The following is a 14,207-nucleotide window of genomic DNA, read 5'->3' as shown; positions in this document are numbered from 1 at the left end:
TCTTAAAGATACTCTTCTAGCCCTACCCTTAACCTTCCCTAGGCTTGAAAAACTAACACACTAAAAAGCAATAATTCGACCTGGACAGTGGGATACCACGAACCATCCAATATCCTACCCATCCAAGCATTCCAATCATAAGTCGTCAGAAGAACTCTCCAAGGTCTTTAGTACGTTTCATACTAACCCTTCCGTTCAAGCTCTCTCTCTACTATCTCACATCTCTAAAGATAGTAGGACTGCTGACTAGAAACTTACATATTCCAGTCAGAAAATCGTAAAATCATAAAGTAAACTTTTAGCCAAACTAAGTACGACTATTGCCATTTTAAGACCATCAGGGAAGGAGCGCTTGTACTTTCATTTAAGGAAAATAACATCTGCTATATGTTTTAGTATTCTTCTATTTAAGTTCATCGTTTCTACTGTTATTGTCTTTTATTCCCAAAATTAAATCAAATATTTCACTGGGTGTGCCTCATTAATATAAAATATCTCGTTATCAATTCATATTATCACAGTTTGTTGCATTGATACAGTTTTTAAAAATAATGATTACGACAAACATGGTTAAACATATTAGGTTATCACAGACTCGTTATCACAGGTTTTTGTTTTACTGCGTTTTTTTTAAATTATGCCCTAACATAAATTGGGAGTTTTAGCTCTAAGTGTTGAGAAGTTTTGTGTTTCATTTGGATGTACTTTTCTTGTATTAAAGGCACCATCAGGATACGGTTGGAATGATTCCCGGTTTCAAGTCAAACAAAGACTTGATGAACCCTTTTAAGCAAACGACCTATATGGTCGGATGGACAGATTGAGAGCAAGTGCCCACCTCATTCGCCTCTCAATTCCTTTCAAGAAGGAATATCGGACCGCTGACCGAACTGTACACTAAACTTTGATCGTTTTAATTAGAAAGTGCTCATATGAGGAAAGGATGATGTGAAAAAATCGGAAAATAAAAAGTAGTGGTTAATTGAAAAAGTAAATGTTGTGACTGTTACACAGCCAGAAATCGAAGGATTGGGACGAAGTTACTAGTCCATCATAAAAACAAACGACCACAAACTTAACAAGAGCTACATTTCTCTATTTTACACAATTTTCATATGTACCGGAGCGTCTTTAACATACAGTAGAGTAGATGCAAAAATACACTACTTGACATTGAAGTGGATAAGTATCTTTGGAAAGAACGCAATTTTATTGTGGCTTGACATCATCAACCTCCTAAACAGAGCATTAAAGCTGAGGCCCACAATATCCCACCTACATCGAATAACTCTCGGCCATTGTCGTTTAGGCGATGTGGCGGATGGATCGAGAGGTTGATGTTGAATTTTCGGAAGAGCGATGTAATGTAATGTTGAGGTCGTTGTGAATGTAGAAAGGAGCTAGCTTGTATTTCGTCTGAGGGGTCTTGATTGAAAGGACGAGATACCCTGGATATTACATGACTGTATGTACAAAGCAGTCTCAGTAATGTCTTCTGTAGTGATAATTAAGTTATGAAGCTAGAGTCCTAAAATTCTTCTTAGTGTTTTAAGTCTCCCTGTGAGATGTTTCTCTTAAGTCTTCTGACCCCACATACAATGCACAATCGCTAGAGCCGAAAAACTGTTTATGTACTTCGTTGTTTCTCCGCCACAAAATGTGGTGCCGATCTGAAACATCTCTGTTATTTTATAGGGCATGTATCCGCAGCACAATAGAGTATGGATCTATATTTCACGGTGACGCAAATGAGTGCCATCTTCGTCGTCTAGATGTTTTTAGAAATATACGCTTAAAACGGTGTCTAGGATGTCTGCCTTCCACACCTATTAAGACCCTGCAGGGTGATGCTTTGGTACCATCTCTACAATTGAGAATAAACAGACTATTATTAAACTTTTTATTAAACCTTTTTTCCACTCAGAGCTTCATTTACAATGATATATGCTTTCTCTATATTAAATTTCTTACAAACAAGTTTTTGGAAAAAAAACACCCCGCATTAATTATTGCGTACACAAGAATTTTGTAAGAAAATAACAATATTTTTAACTACTTCATACAGCCTATTCTCTCATTAGATGTGGACGTTTTTACTAAAGAGAGAAGAGTGTATTTTCAATTTGTCCAAAATTGTATAAAATATTCACAGACGGTTCAGATATTAATAATGAAACTGGGTGTGCATTGTACAACCCACAACTTTCTCATGGAGTAACTTTCAAACTACATTCAATGTGCAATATATTTTCAGCTGAACTTTAGGGGTGTAGTTAAAGCACTATAATATATTCTCAATAGTGAACACGAAATAACCAATGTTGCAATTCTCTCACATTCCAGAAGTGCATTAGAATCGATACAAAATTTCCGCTTCTCGAAAATCTCAAGTCATCTCCTGATTCACATAATTGAACGTCTAAGCCAATAGGAAAAATCAAGATACGTTTCAGTTTAATTTTTCTGGGTTAAAGGGCACTCTGGAATTCTGCATTATGAAACTGTCGATAAATTGGCAAAGACGTACCACAAAGAGAAATCCTCGAAAATTCTTTAGTACCGATCACCGACGTCAAGAAATATTTTCAATCGAAAATCATTTTTGAATGGCTACACTGTAAGGATATCCCGGCAAGCAAATTCTACCAAACTATCAACCCCGGTTTGAAATAAGTGATAATAAATCCATGGTATAAAGGCGTTAATTTTACCTAAAGAGATTTCTCTAATATCATTCGGATCAGAACTAATCACGGCTTGTGTGGTATATATATTATATATATATATATATAATCGTCCAAAGACTGTCCTCTGCGAAACGTTTAATGTGGTTCATGACCTGGAACACGTCATGATCTGTTCTAGTTTCGCAAAAGAATGAGGGGATTTATTTATTAGAAAGCCCATGGTGACGAATTCTTGTTATGTGTGTTCATATTTGGCATATTTGGGGGGGGGGTTATCGTGAAAAAAGGGCCAGAGGCGACGGTGGGAATCGAACCCACGACCGCTGCGTCTGTGAGCAGAGAGTCTCACACGCTAACCATTCGGCTACCGCGGTCCCCTTATAAAATGTTATTATATTAAAAAAATATTGAAATTTGTAGAGCAATTTTAACCTTTATTTATAAATGTAATATATTAATTTAACTGGGAAAAACGTAAATACATCCTCACAGTATAATAATTTCTTGTACTAAGCGCCTTTTCCATATCTTCCATCCTTCTCTACCTCCAGGGGAGGTTGGTGGGCCTGAGAGCGCTCTCTGGGCGATGTTGAGCCCCTGATGTGGGATGTAGGTGGAGCCCACACACGCACATTCCCACTTTGAGATCGGTAAAAATTGTTTACAATTAAAGTATAAATATAGTAACAACGAGAGCAGCCTCATGACGCCGGACCTGGGATTGGGGTCAGGAAGGGTATGGAGGATACAAAAGAGTAATTGACTAATTGCGAAAGCTAAGGTAAAAAAAGTCTTCTGAGAGGATTCAACGTCTGTGAGGTATAGTCATATGTTTCTTACTTGCAAGTCCTTGTTGTTGATGTACACTTGAGGCATGACTGTTATGGATAGGAGTTTATGTAGTTGGGAGGTTGAGCTAGTAATGAGAGTGATGACAGAATAACTTACATAAGAGAGGATTGATCCGATCAAGGATTGAAAGAGAGAACTGGATCCAAACATAGTAGTCCGGGAGTTTTTTAAATTCAAGTTAAGCCCTTTTTCAGCTGGACAGGAGCTATTGAGCTTAAGCCCTATTCCAACAACGATGATAGCATAGAAATACATTATTTTTATCTTCCTTCCCCACCCCTTCAAAATCCAACGTATATAAACAGAAAACAGCAATCTCACTGGCACTCTCAACACGACATGCAAGAATGGCACAATTACACAGAAGACAAACACTTTGAGTGAGTAGAAATACTTTGATTGAATATAAAAAAATATATTTTGCATTGTATAAATTCACTTTTTTCCACATCCTACATGTATTCGTTAAATGTAAACAATGTTTGTAAATCCCAGGCCCTGAAGATGATCTCAATAAAGATCGAAACGTTGGCACGATAAAGAAAATTTTTTCTGAAACCTACATCACACCAGACCGCATCTCACGATTTCTGAATAGTTATTTTTATCGTTCAAACTAAGAGTTACAAAGAAGTGTAGGTTTTCGTATTTTACTTATTATTCAACACAGCAAGGAAAACTTGCAGTAAACAATCTCCGATGTATCGTCTGTCAATAAACATCATTTATCGCCATACCAATTTAGGTACATTGATTATTCATACTTCATTAGAAGAAAGCAACTGGATGGCAATTATCTTGGACAAATAAACAGAGGCAAAAAAGTGGCCACCCTTAACATTTTTAATTATATCTTAGACATTCCGCTATTGATTATCTTACAACAATATTTGGTCCGTTTTAAAGGATTAGAGGAAATAAAACAGATAAAATCTCCCAGTTGAGTTTACAATTGGATTTTGTAAATAAATCTTTGAATAGTCAACCTCTTCTTTGTTGGTTTTCCGGTAAAGCTCCTTCCTAATGTTCTGGTGGTTTGATTTTTTCAGTTGTACCATTTTTAAGTTTCAAATTTTTTGAGTGATGATTTTAAGTGATATAGGTTCGGCTAGAATCATAACATTGTTGGAAGATGGAAGAAGTGTGGCTAGGGTGCTTACATTTCCAGTTCGAAGGGTCATGGTCATCATCACTACCAAGATACTGGGGGTTACCCATGGATCAGGTCCCCATCGTGTCATATCTCAGAGTGATGATCGTTTTATTGTTTCGAATGTACTCCATAATCGACATTATACCGAAGATCAAGAAACGACATCAACAAGTTAGAAATGTCAGTTTACGCAACGTAAGGCAGAGACTTTCAGAAGCTGGATTACGTGCCAGAAGGCCTGTCACTGGTACAACTAAAGACAAGGTACAGAACAGGCCGGTAAAGTTTCGCAAGAAATCACAACAATTGGTCTGAGCAAGATTGGTCTAAAATCTTGTTTTCGGATGAGTCAAGATTTTGTTTGAGGTTTTCTCGTTGAGGAGAGAAGGTTTATAGAAGAACAGAGCGATAAATGCTCCCATGTTCACTCCGGCGAAGCTAGGGACGTAGTGGTGTTATGGCTTGGGCAGGCATTTCTATGGAAGGTCGCACAAACTTGATCATCATCGAGGGTTCCCTAACAGCTGCGCGATACATTGAAGATGTGTTATCAGAAGAGGTTGTTCCTTATATACCACTAATTGACGACGGTTTTGTTTTTATGCATGGCAATACAAGGCCCAAAACATCCAGGATTGTTGGTACTACTTCGAGCGGGCTTCAATTCAGTGTTTATAGTGGCTAGCATGTAGTCCCAACTTTAAACCTAACGAAGATCTTCGGGACCAGTTATCAAAGACGGTAAAAAGTCGCCCAATGATGACGGAATGCAAGAATTAAAAATGGCGCCGTGGGATGAGTATGAAAATATTCCAAAGCACTACATTCACAGCCTCATAAAATCGATTACACATGGAATGTAAGCGGTGATCAATGCAAGAGGAAGAAGAAATACTCCTTACTTAATTGAATATTTTTTTCATCGTTTCCAAAGCGACATTTTTGGTAAAATTATTTTACTCAGTTTAATTATTTTATTTAGCTATATCTTATATTTTNCGCCACCAAGACCGACCAACGAGCACGGAGACCACGCCCCCTAACGCAACGCCCCCAGCGACAAGCGACGGACGCAACAATATATAAACCCCACTCAGACTGAATGACAGACAGGTTTTCACTCAAGACGGCGCAATACAGAAACGCGTTTGAATAACTCAAACAAAAAACCCGCGAGTGAAGACAGACCCAGTAGTGCCCGTGTGCCGGTTCAATATAAAAATTAAGTAAACAAAATTAAATTAGATTAAAATTGTTAGAGCTTCTCAATATTAAAAATTAAACTGGTCCACGAACTCTCTGCGATACTCCAGTGCACTCTTTGCAAACCCAACCAGGTATGAGCAATCTGGGAAATTACGTTTTGCTATCAAACGCGATCTCAAAACTTCAGTAGTTTCCAAAAAGAGAACTCGAAACTTTGAGAGAATGGGACACTCAGCTAAAAAATAGAAGAGGTCTTCCCTCGAGCAGAAGTTACACAATGAGCAGCGCTCAAGAGAACCATCGCTCAGGGGGGGAGTAATTAAGGTTGACAAGTTCGCACCTGAGTTTGAAGAACCAGCTTAAATTGATAGTGGAAAACTTTAGATTATTATTCGACAAGTTGAAAAATGACTTTATAGAGCAGAAATCTATCTAAGAGCCAGTTCGGTAAAACGTTCAAAATATCTAGAATGAATAGATGATTAAAAATCCGAAAATTTAGAGAACCATTCTTCATGATTGTTAAAGTAAAACAAATAGTTAATATTAAGATCTTGGGCTACAGAAATGAGTGCCTTAAACCACGATAAATTTAATTATTTCAACTGCCGAAAGTTTTGGGGCCTGTAGTCATGCAGTGATAGTGTCCTGCTTAGCTATGAAAAGTGGAGTTTGAAGGTGTAAACAAACAATAGGTCAGCTGGTGTTTTTAAGTATAACATGTAGTACGCTGCGACATTCGGGAGGTGAAACTATTTACGAAAAAAACGCTGAAAAGGTTCTAGTAGTGTGTGGTGTTTAGTGACCGTTAGTTAATGATTATTTGGAAATCGTTAGTTGCGGTCTGGTGTAACGTAGGTTTTAGAAAAACATTTTCTTAATCGGCCAACGTTTCGATCTTTATTGAGATCGAAACGTTGGCCGATAAAGAAAATGTTTTTCTAAAACCTACGTTACACCAGACCGCATCTTACGATCTCCAAATAATCAGATTCGAGTAGTTCGAATCGCTGGTACCCCCAAACCTTGGAAGCATAGCAAACCAACGAGCGACACACTTCCTTAAAAACCTTGAACTTAGCCTTAGGTGGAATCTGAAGGGTATGACAGAAGGCTGGACCAGACCGAATTGACTGCATATTTTGCTGCATAAATTTTCTTTTTGAGGTAAAGCTTTAGAGAGAGTTTGGGGGTGAAGAGAACCCCGAGATACTTATACTTGCCCACAACGTCAATTCGTCTGCCGTCAAAAAACTAGCGCTTCTTTTTATTTTCTGTTTTTTAGTTTTGGTGCCGGCAAACTACATTGGTCATCGTCAGCCCACTCTTCTTTAGCTTTATATTTCTTCTCTTATTTTTCTCTAGTACTACCCAAGAGTACTCAATATTCCTCGGGGTAATTGGAAATAAATCCTTCTAATCACTCTAATATAAATTAAATATACACGGCACAAATCATTCACAACTACCCCAGTGTACGCGTGTATGGGGATAAGCAAATAAATACATTATTTCCGATATATAACATATCATACATATGAGAAGACACAAAGATCGCTTTTAATGTTTTCCAGTTTCCTATTTAGACACGCTACCAATGTTTTTCGGCTTCCTATGTACCGACATTTACAATGTTTTCCAGCTTTTTAATTGTTTTACTTTCTCATTTTGCTTCCTTTTTCGAATGTAATGCTTTGTCATTACTCCACACCTCCTTTTTTCTTTCCAATTTTGTGTCCTTTTGACTCTCAAATTTTCCCTCGCTTTATATTGTGATATAATCCTATAAAAGTGTAGAAAGTTATATTTATTTTGGAAGGCGGTGGAAATTCGCACCAACGTCGTGAAGTATAATTTGTATAATTTTTTCTTAAAAATCCCCTGTCCCACACTACTGCATCCAGATAACATTCTCCGATCATTTCCCTCCTCCCACTTTCTTTTTTGTTGTTCAGTCCTGTTCGCGTCCTTTTGCCTCCGAATCGTTTCTTTTATTATTAATCCTCTTCCAAATTTTTCTTGTTCAAGTTTCCATTATTTTAATGTTAGTCCTCCACATCTGCCGAAGAGGCAATGGTCTTGGAATTTGTGAGTGGGTCACCAATGACTTTAGTGGGTGGCGAATAAAAGAGCAATCAATAAGCAACCTTGTCTGACTCCTGTCACAGTTGGAAAAAGTTCGAATTCACCCCCATCCCACTAAATACATGTTTCAGTTTTCTACTACAAATAGTTCATATACTAGCTTTTTCTTCATACACTAGTTTTTTCCAAATATTCACATTGTCAGCCCAAGACTTTGTGGCAAGTGCACGTCTATATCTTGCAAATTCAAGAAGCAAATTCCTCTATAATTGCATGAGTCATTTAGGCCTCCTTTAAACTGGGGAAAATATAGATTGACTCATTCGTTTGTTATTCTCAAAATTTAATTAAATCCTCTCCGTAAAACCGATAACAATTTGGATGGAAGATGCTCTGCCTTACCACAGTCAAGTGTAGTTTCAAGTTTCACAATTAGTGTACGTTAGAATTCACCCAAAGAAGATCTTGCTAAGCGTTTGATGCGATTGAATAAGGTTTGTGAACCGTTGAAACTGCTTTTGCTGAAGAAGTGATCAAAGTTTAACTTTTATAAACATTTATTAACTCTTTCCGCTGGAAGCGACCACAAAGTTTCTCAATTTGATTATCGACTCCACGTGCATGGCGCTGCTCCAGCTATTCGTTGAATTTATCGCGCCTCCGCATTGCCGGAAAAGGTAATTAAAATTCATCAATTGACTACGCCCGAGTGGGTGTATGTTCCGCGGCCGGAAGGGCCCTTTTCAGGTTGCAGGGATCTTTGAATTGGCACCCTTTGAAGCCGGGCCGAAACCTACAAATTGTATCCTACCACGTAGAAAAGGGCCTAAGCCCACGTCTGATCAAGTCAATCTGGCATTGGAAACCTCTCTTCATCACTTCCTTTGGACAAAATAAGCCTGAGGTCGGCAAGTTAATTTTATCCCACAACGTTTATTTAAAAATAAGCGGTTTTGTTTAAATAATCCTTCTTAATTATTTAATAGTTTAGATAGATTTTTAAATATTACAGATTTTTTTCCCGTCACATTTCGACGAATGTACAACCGTCATCTTGAAACGAAATATTTCTAATGGATTTAATCTGAATGAATTTACTAGTTTAGCTTGGAGAGACCCATTCCATACTACCATATATTTATGTAGCCGCGCTAATTGGTCCCAATACAAATGTAAAAGAAAATTTATGTGGTGGTTAGTGACCGTTAATCGATATTTATTTAGAAATCGTGAGATGCGGTCTGGTGTGATGTAGGTTTCAGAAAAACATTTTCTTTATCGTGCCAACGTTTCGATCTTTATTGAGATCATCTTCAGGGCTCAAAGTGTTTGTCTTCTGTGTAATTGTGTCATTCTTGCGTGTCGTGTCGAGAGTGCCCACAAAAAAAAGCCCACAAAAAAAAAAGCTCCTAGGTAAAGCTAAAATCGGCAGTGACTTTTATCAAAGGTACATTAAAAAATTTTGACTACTAAATACATTCAGAGCTCACGCCGAAATTGTAAACACGATTTTAATTTCGATCATTAACAAATAAATGGATTCTTTTATTAAAACAATTGAAACTTGAAAGAAGAAATCTCAGGAAGTGGATTAATAATAAAAGAAACTTTTCGGAGGCAATAAAAAGGGTGCGAAAAGGACTGGACAACGAAAAACAGTGTGGGAGAAAAGAGATGATCGGTGAAGATTATCTGGATGCAGTAGAGTGGATCAGCGGGGAATATACCGCCCAACAAAATTTAAAGTAATTTTCTACACCTGGCAAGGAATATCACAATCGGGAAGCGATGGAAATTGGAGGTAAAAGGACACACGATAGGGCGGAAAACTATGAGACTTGGAAAATGGGAAGAATCACATTAAAAAATGCAAGTAAGCATATGAAGGTAATAAAAAATTAATAAGTAGCAAAAACACTGGAAGACAGTGAACATAAGAAGCTGGAAAAAATCGGTGCCGGGGTACTTAATAAGACAGAAAACATTACAAAAGAGGGTACATAGAAAACCGGAAAACATTAGAAGATATGTTACATAAGAAGTTGAAGAACGTTGGAAGGAGTATTATATAGGAGGAAAACCTTGAAGCTGGGGTACATAGGAATCTGGAAAAATTGGAAAAAAAGTAAAAACTGAAAGCGTTAGTATAAAAGAAGCCAGAAAATGTGGGAAGCGTGTATACAAGGAAGCCAGAAAACGTAGAAAGCGAGGGCACATAAGAAGCTGGAGAACATTGGCAAAAAGGGTACTTTTATTTTTTCGGCTATATACGATTGTCGCCGAATGACAATGGCGCTAGTCTTAAGAGAGGACGAGTGCGCGAAGGATGTTGCCAAGGTTTTGGTGTTGGACCATCTAGAGTTTGAACTAAAAGGCCTGAACCGTCTGCATTTCCCCATATCCATCGAACCAAAGGGCAAACAGTGTATTTAGATTAGGAAGAGAGATGTTAACCTATGAGAAAGTGACCAGGACTTATTCTACATCTCCAGGAGCATAAGAGTCTACTGTTGTGAACAGATTCTATCCTTAGCGTTGAATATTCTTTAAAAGGCCACCAAAATGATGAGCATAGGGTGTATGTTTGTTTTCTGATTTATGCTCCTTAAAACCCTTGAAAGGGATTTTCATTTTAAAAGGTGTGAGGTCGACAATTCTAAGCCACAAGATTAGCAAACCACCCTTCACCGAGGTGTTTCTACCTCTAGCTTTATCAAGAGCGTCACACGGCGGTCTCAATTTCCCATCGTTACCCATCATTTCATCCGGGGGTAAATTGGAATGGGTGAAACGTACTCCTTGCTGTTTAGAGGGCGCAAGAGGGTTGTTAGATGGCAGCAGCTCCACCCCACTCCTGCCTTCGACAACGGCCGCTCTTTCCGGCCCAGTTTGGCTTTAGAAGCCGGCTGGTGAACGTACAGTTCGACGTTTTGTCTCGTCCTTTGACGGTTCTTGCGTATTCAAAACGACCCCGGAATTTTTTCCCAAATTCCTTATTACTTTGTGCAGTGTCTCGTGTTTCTGAAAATTGCCTGGAGCGGATCAACCTTATATACTGGTCAGTCCTATTATTTTGATTATTTTTACATTAAAAAAATAAATAAATCGTTCAGTTTTTCCTACAGTAATATTGTTGAAGCATTTGTGGGAAATTATAAAAAAAATTGAGGTGAAAGTCTTATCTATTGGGCCACCTTACAAATTGAGTTAAATTTGAGTAAATATTGGAGACAAAAAGCTTGAAATTTTCTGTCAGATCGAGAAATATCTAACAACAGAGTGGACAAACATACACAAAAATATGATTAATATCAGATATAAAATAAACCTCTGTAACTATAGTATACCATTGAATAAGAAATATTACAGATAAAAGTGGCGATTTTTTTACAAATTTCTCTGACATTTCTTTCCTTCCAAGAGAACTTAAAGTATCATTTCAAACAAAGAAAATTTATATTTTTCGCGTTGATATTTATATCTGTATTTAGTTAAAAAATAGAAAATTCTTCTTGATTTAAATTATAATTTGCAAGTTGAAGACGTTTGTTCTTTTTATCGTCAAGTTTTAAGTATCTGAAAAACATGTTAAACGAACAATACAGCATAAAAAGGAACTTGGATAAATTCTTGCAAATTATGTTTTCACACTGATTATGACTTATAATTAAAAAAAATTATACCCAGTCTGACTTCTAAAAGACTTCCCAAGGATATGAATTTATTTTGATCGACATGGCTAATTGGTCCATGATTTTTCCCAAGTGATTTATAACAGTTTTAAATATAAATTGAAGAAGAAGAAGAAAATGATGAAAACAAAATGAAAGAAAGTTTAACGGAGAAAAGTTTTGCGAAACAACCCTAGTCGCAAAAAATAAAATTTTGATAATTTAAATAATGTAAATTTTTTTGTGCGTTGTTTAGTGACCGTTAATTAATGATTATTTGGAGATCGTGAGATGCGGCCTGGTGTGACGTAGGTTTGGAAAAACATTTTCTTTATCGTGCCAACGTTTCGATCTTTATTGAGATCATCTTCAGGGCCTGGGATTTATAACAATTGTTTAAATTATACATAATACATTGTATAATTTAAACAATCTTTATAAATCCCAGGTCCTGAAGATGATCTCAATAAAGATCGAAACGTTGGCACGAAAAAGAAAATGTTTTTCCAAACCTACGCCACACCAGACCGCATCTCACGATCTCCAAATAATAATGTAAATTTGATTTGACGCGAAAATCACTAGTGTCTTCAGCCGAAATTGAGGATTAGTAGGTTTAGTGAGGAAAGTTGTTGGATAAAGGGGTGGAATTATTATATAACGGGTTGAAAAACGATTGGAATATGTAAGTCAGTTTTGGTTTTATTGGTCTTGCCATACAGGCAAGAGAATTAGTATTTTAGGAAATTTCACCTTCGACAACTTCCACTCCTTAAGTTTATATCGAATTTTTTTACGGTTTATAATATTTAAACAGACGAGTATAAGCTGAAATCGCAAAGGAAAGAGCTTGGACATGAATCTGTTAACACTGAGCCGTTGATCGCAAATCATTTTGTGTTTCATTCTTCTGGATTTGGATCCTTCGATTATGATTAAACATATCAAGCACATCAAGAAAATACCTAATTGCGGCAGTTCCAGTAAGTTTAGACGTAAACTGGGGTGTCATAACCGGTCCAACTACTGGGCTAGTTCGGAAAGACACCTGATCAGTTTTGTCTTCGTCAAGAGAAGAGGCGGTACAACCACATGGTGTACCTCGTTTCAGATGAGTTTGTGTCTTTTATCAATATACAATCATAGATGTCGTACTATGTCAGTATCGGTAACGGCTTGTCATTCAGTTGTAATGGAGCGCATCGTGACTTCTTTGGTTCGCTTCGATTCTCCATTTGCGATAACATTCTTCTAATAGGGCTAGGTGGTTTGTAGATGTATTGGAGTGCGAGAGGATAACCGTATCGTCGGTAAAGATGGAGATGACTGTTTGACAGCGTATATTGTAAAAAGTATCGGGTCAAGGATACTTCCTTGGGGACTTCATCCAAATACTTCCAAATTTTGAAGGAATATAAGAGGGATGCCCCTAGTAGCATTGAATAATAAGTTAAAAAGTACTGGGAAGTAACTAAATGATTTTTCGCAGTAAACTGGGGTGCCAAACCTGGTCGAAAGACTGGCTACGTTCAGAAAGTCACCCAATCAACTTTGTTTTCATCCAAGAAAATAGCACTGTCTAGCGATGAGTGTATGGTTTCAACGTCAGCCTTTACATTCACTAATTTCGTGGTCCGCTTGACCAATTAAATCATTACAATAAATTAAGGTTTTTAGTTGAGATGAAAAAAAGTTAATGGCACGAGATGGATTCGAACCCACGACCTTTTGAATTTGAAAAATGGCAAAAGGAGTGAAAACTCATAAGGTGGGGTTGCGATGGGGAGTTGATGTCCGAGCGGATCGAGGTCGCGGATAGCTCAGGTGGTAGAGCAGCGGCGTATCTAGCCGAAGATCGTGGGTTCGAATCCCTCTCGTGCCATTAACTTTTTTTCATCTCAACTAAAAACCTTAATTTATTGTAAGTCAGACTTTACATTATACAGCCCCAGGTACAATCATTAGTCGATATCAGTATGTCATTCAGCCGTAATGCACAATGATTTTTTAGTGCTAAAGTGACTTGAACGTTTCTTTCTTTCGCCTTGATTCTCCATTACCATCTAATAGTTTGAGGTGGCTTTGAACATAGAGTTTACAATGGATATGCTTGGGGTTACAAAAGAGAGAATATAGCCGTGTCATCTGTAAACATGGAGGTGACTCTATTTGGGTATATGTTCGTTTTGCCTAATGTACTGGACTTAAACAACTGAAATGTATACCAACTCTGGGTAAGTAGGAATGTCAGTATATCGTAAACAGGATCGTGCCAAGGATACTTCCTCGGGGGACTCCAGATTTCATTGGAATACAAGAGGATTGCAGGATAAGGGATAGTATCTTCTTCAATTTTCACAGTAAAAATCGGGTGTCATACTCTGCCGAAAGCTTTGGACGAGAACGACAATACTGCTTTCGACCAAGAAAACCAATAGTGTCCATAAAGTGCTGCACAATGGAGTGAATTAAGCAGAACTTAAACTGACTTAGAGAAAAATGGGTAATAAAATTCAATTGTATTAGATTTTTGTTACTGAACTAAGTATTATA

The sequence above is a fragment of the Cimex lectularius genome, unplaced genomic scaffold, assembly GCF_000648675.2.
Source record: "Cimex lectularius strain Harlan isolate CLEC.00 unplaced genomic scaffold, Clec_2.1 scaffold21, whole genome shotgun sequence".
NCBI lineage: Eukaryota > Metazoa > Arthropoda > Insecta > Hemiptera > Cimicidae > Cimex > Cimex lectularius.
This window is presented reverse-complemented; position numbering follows the sequence as displayed.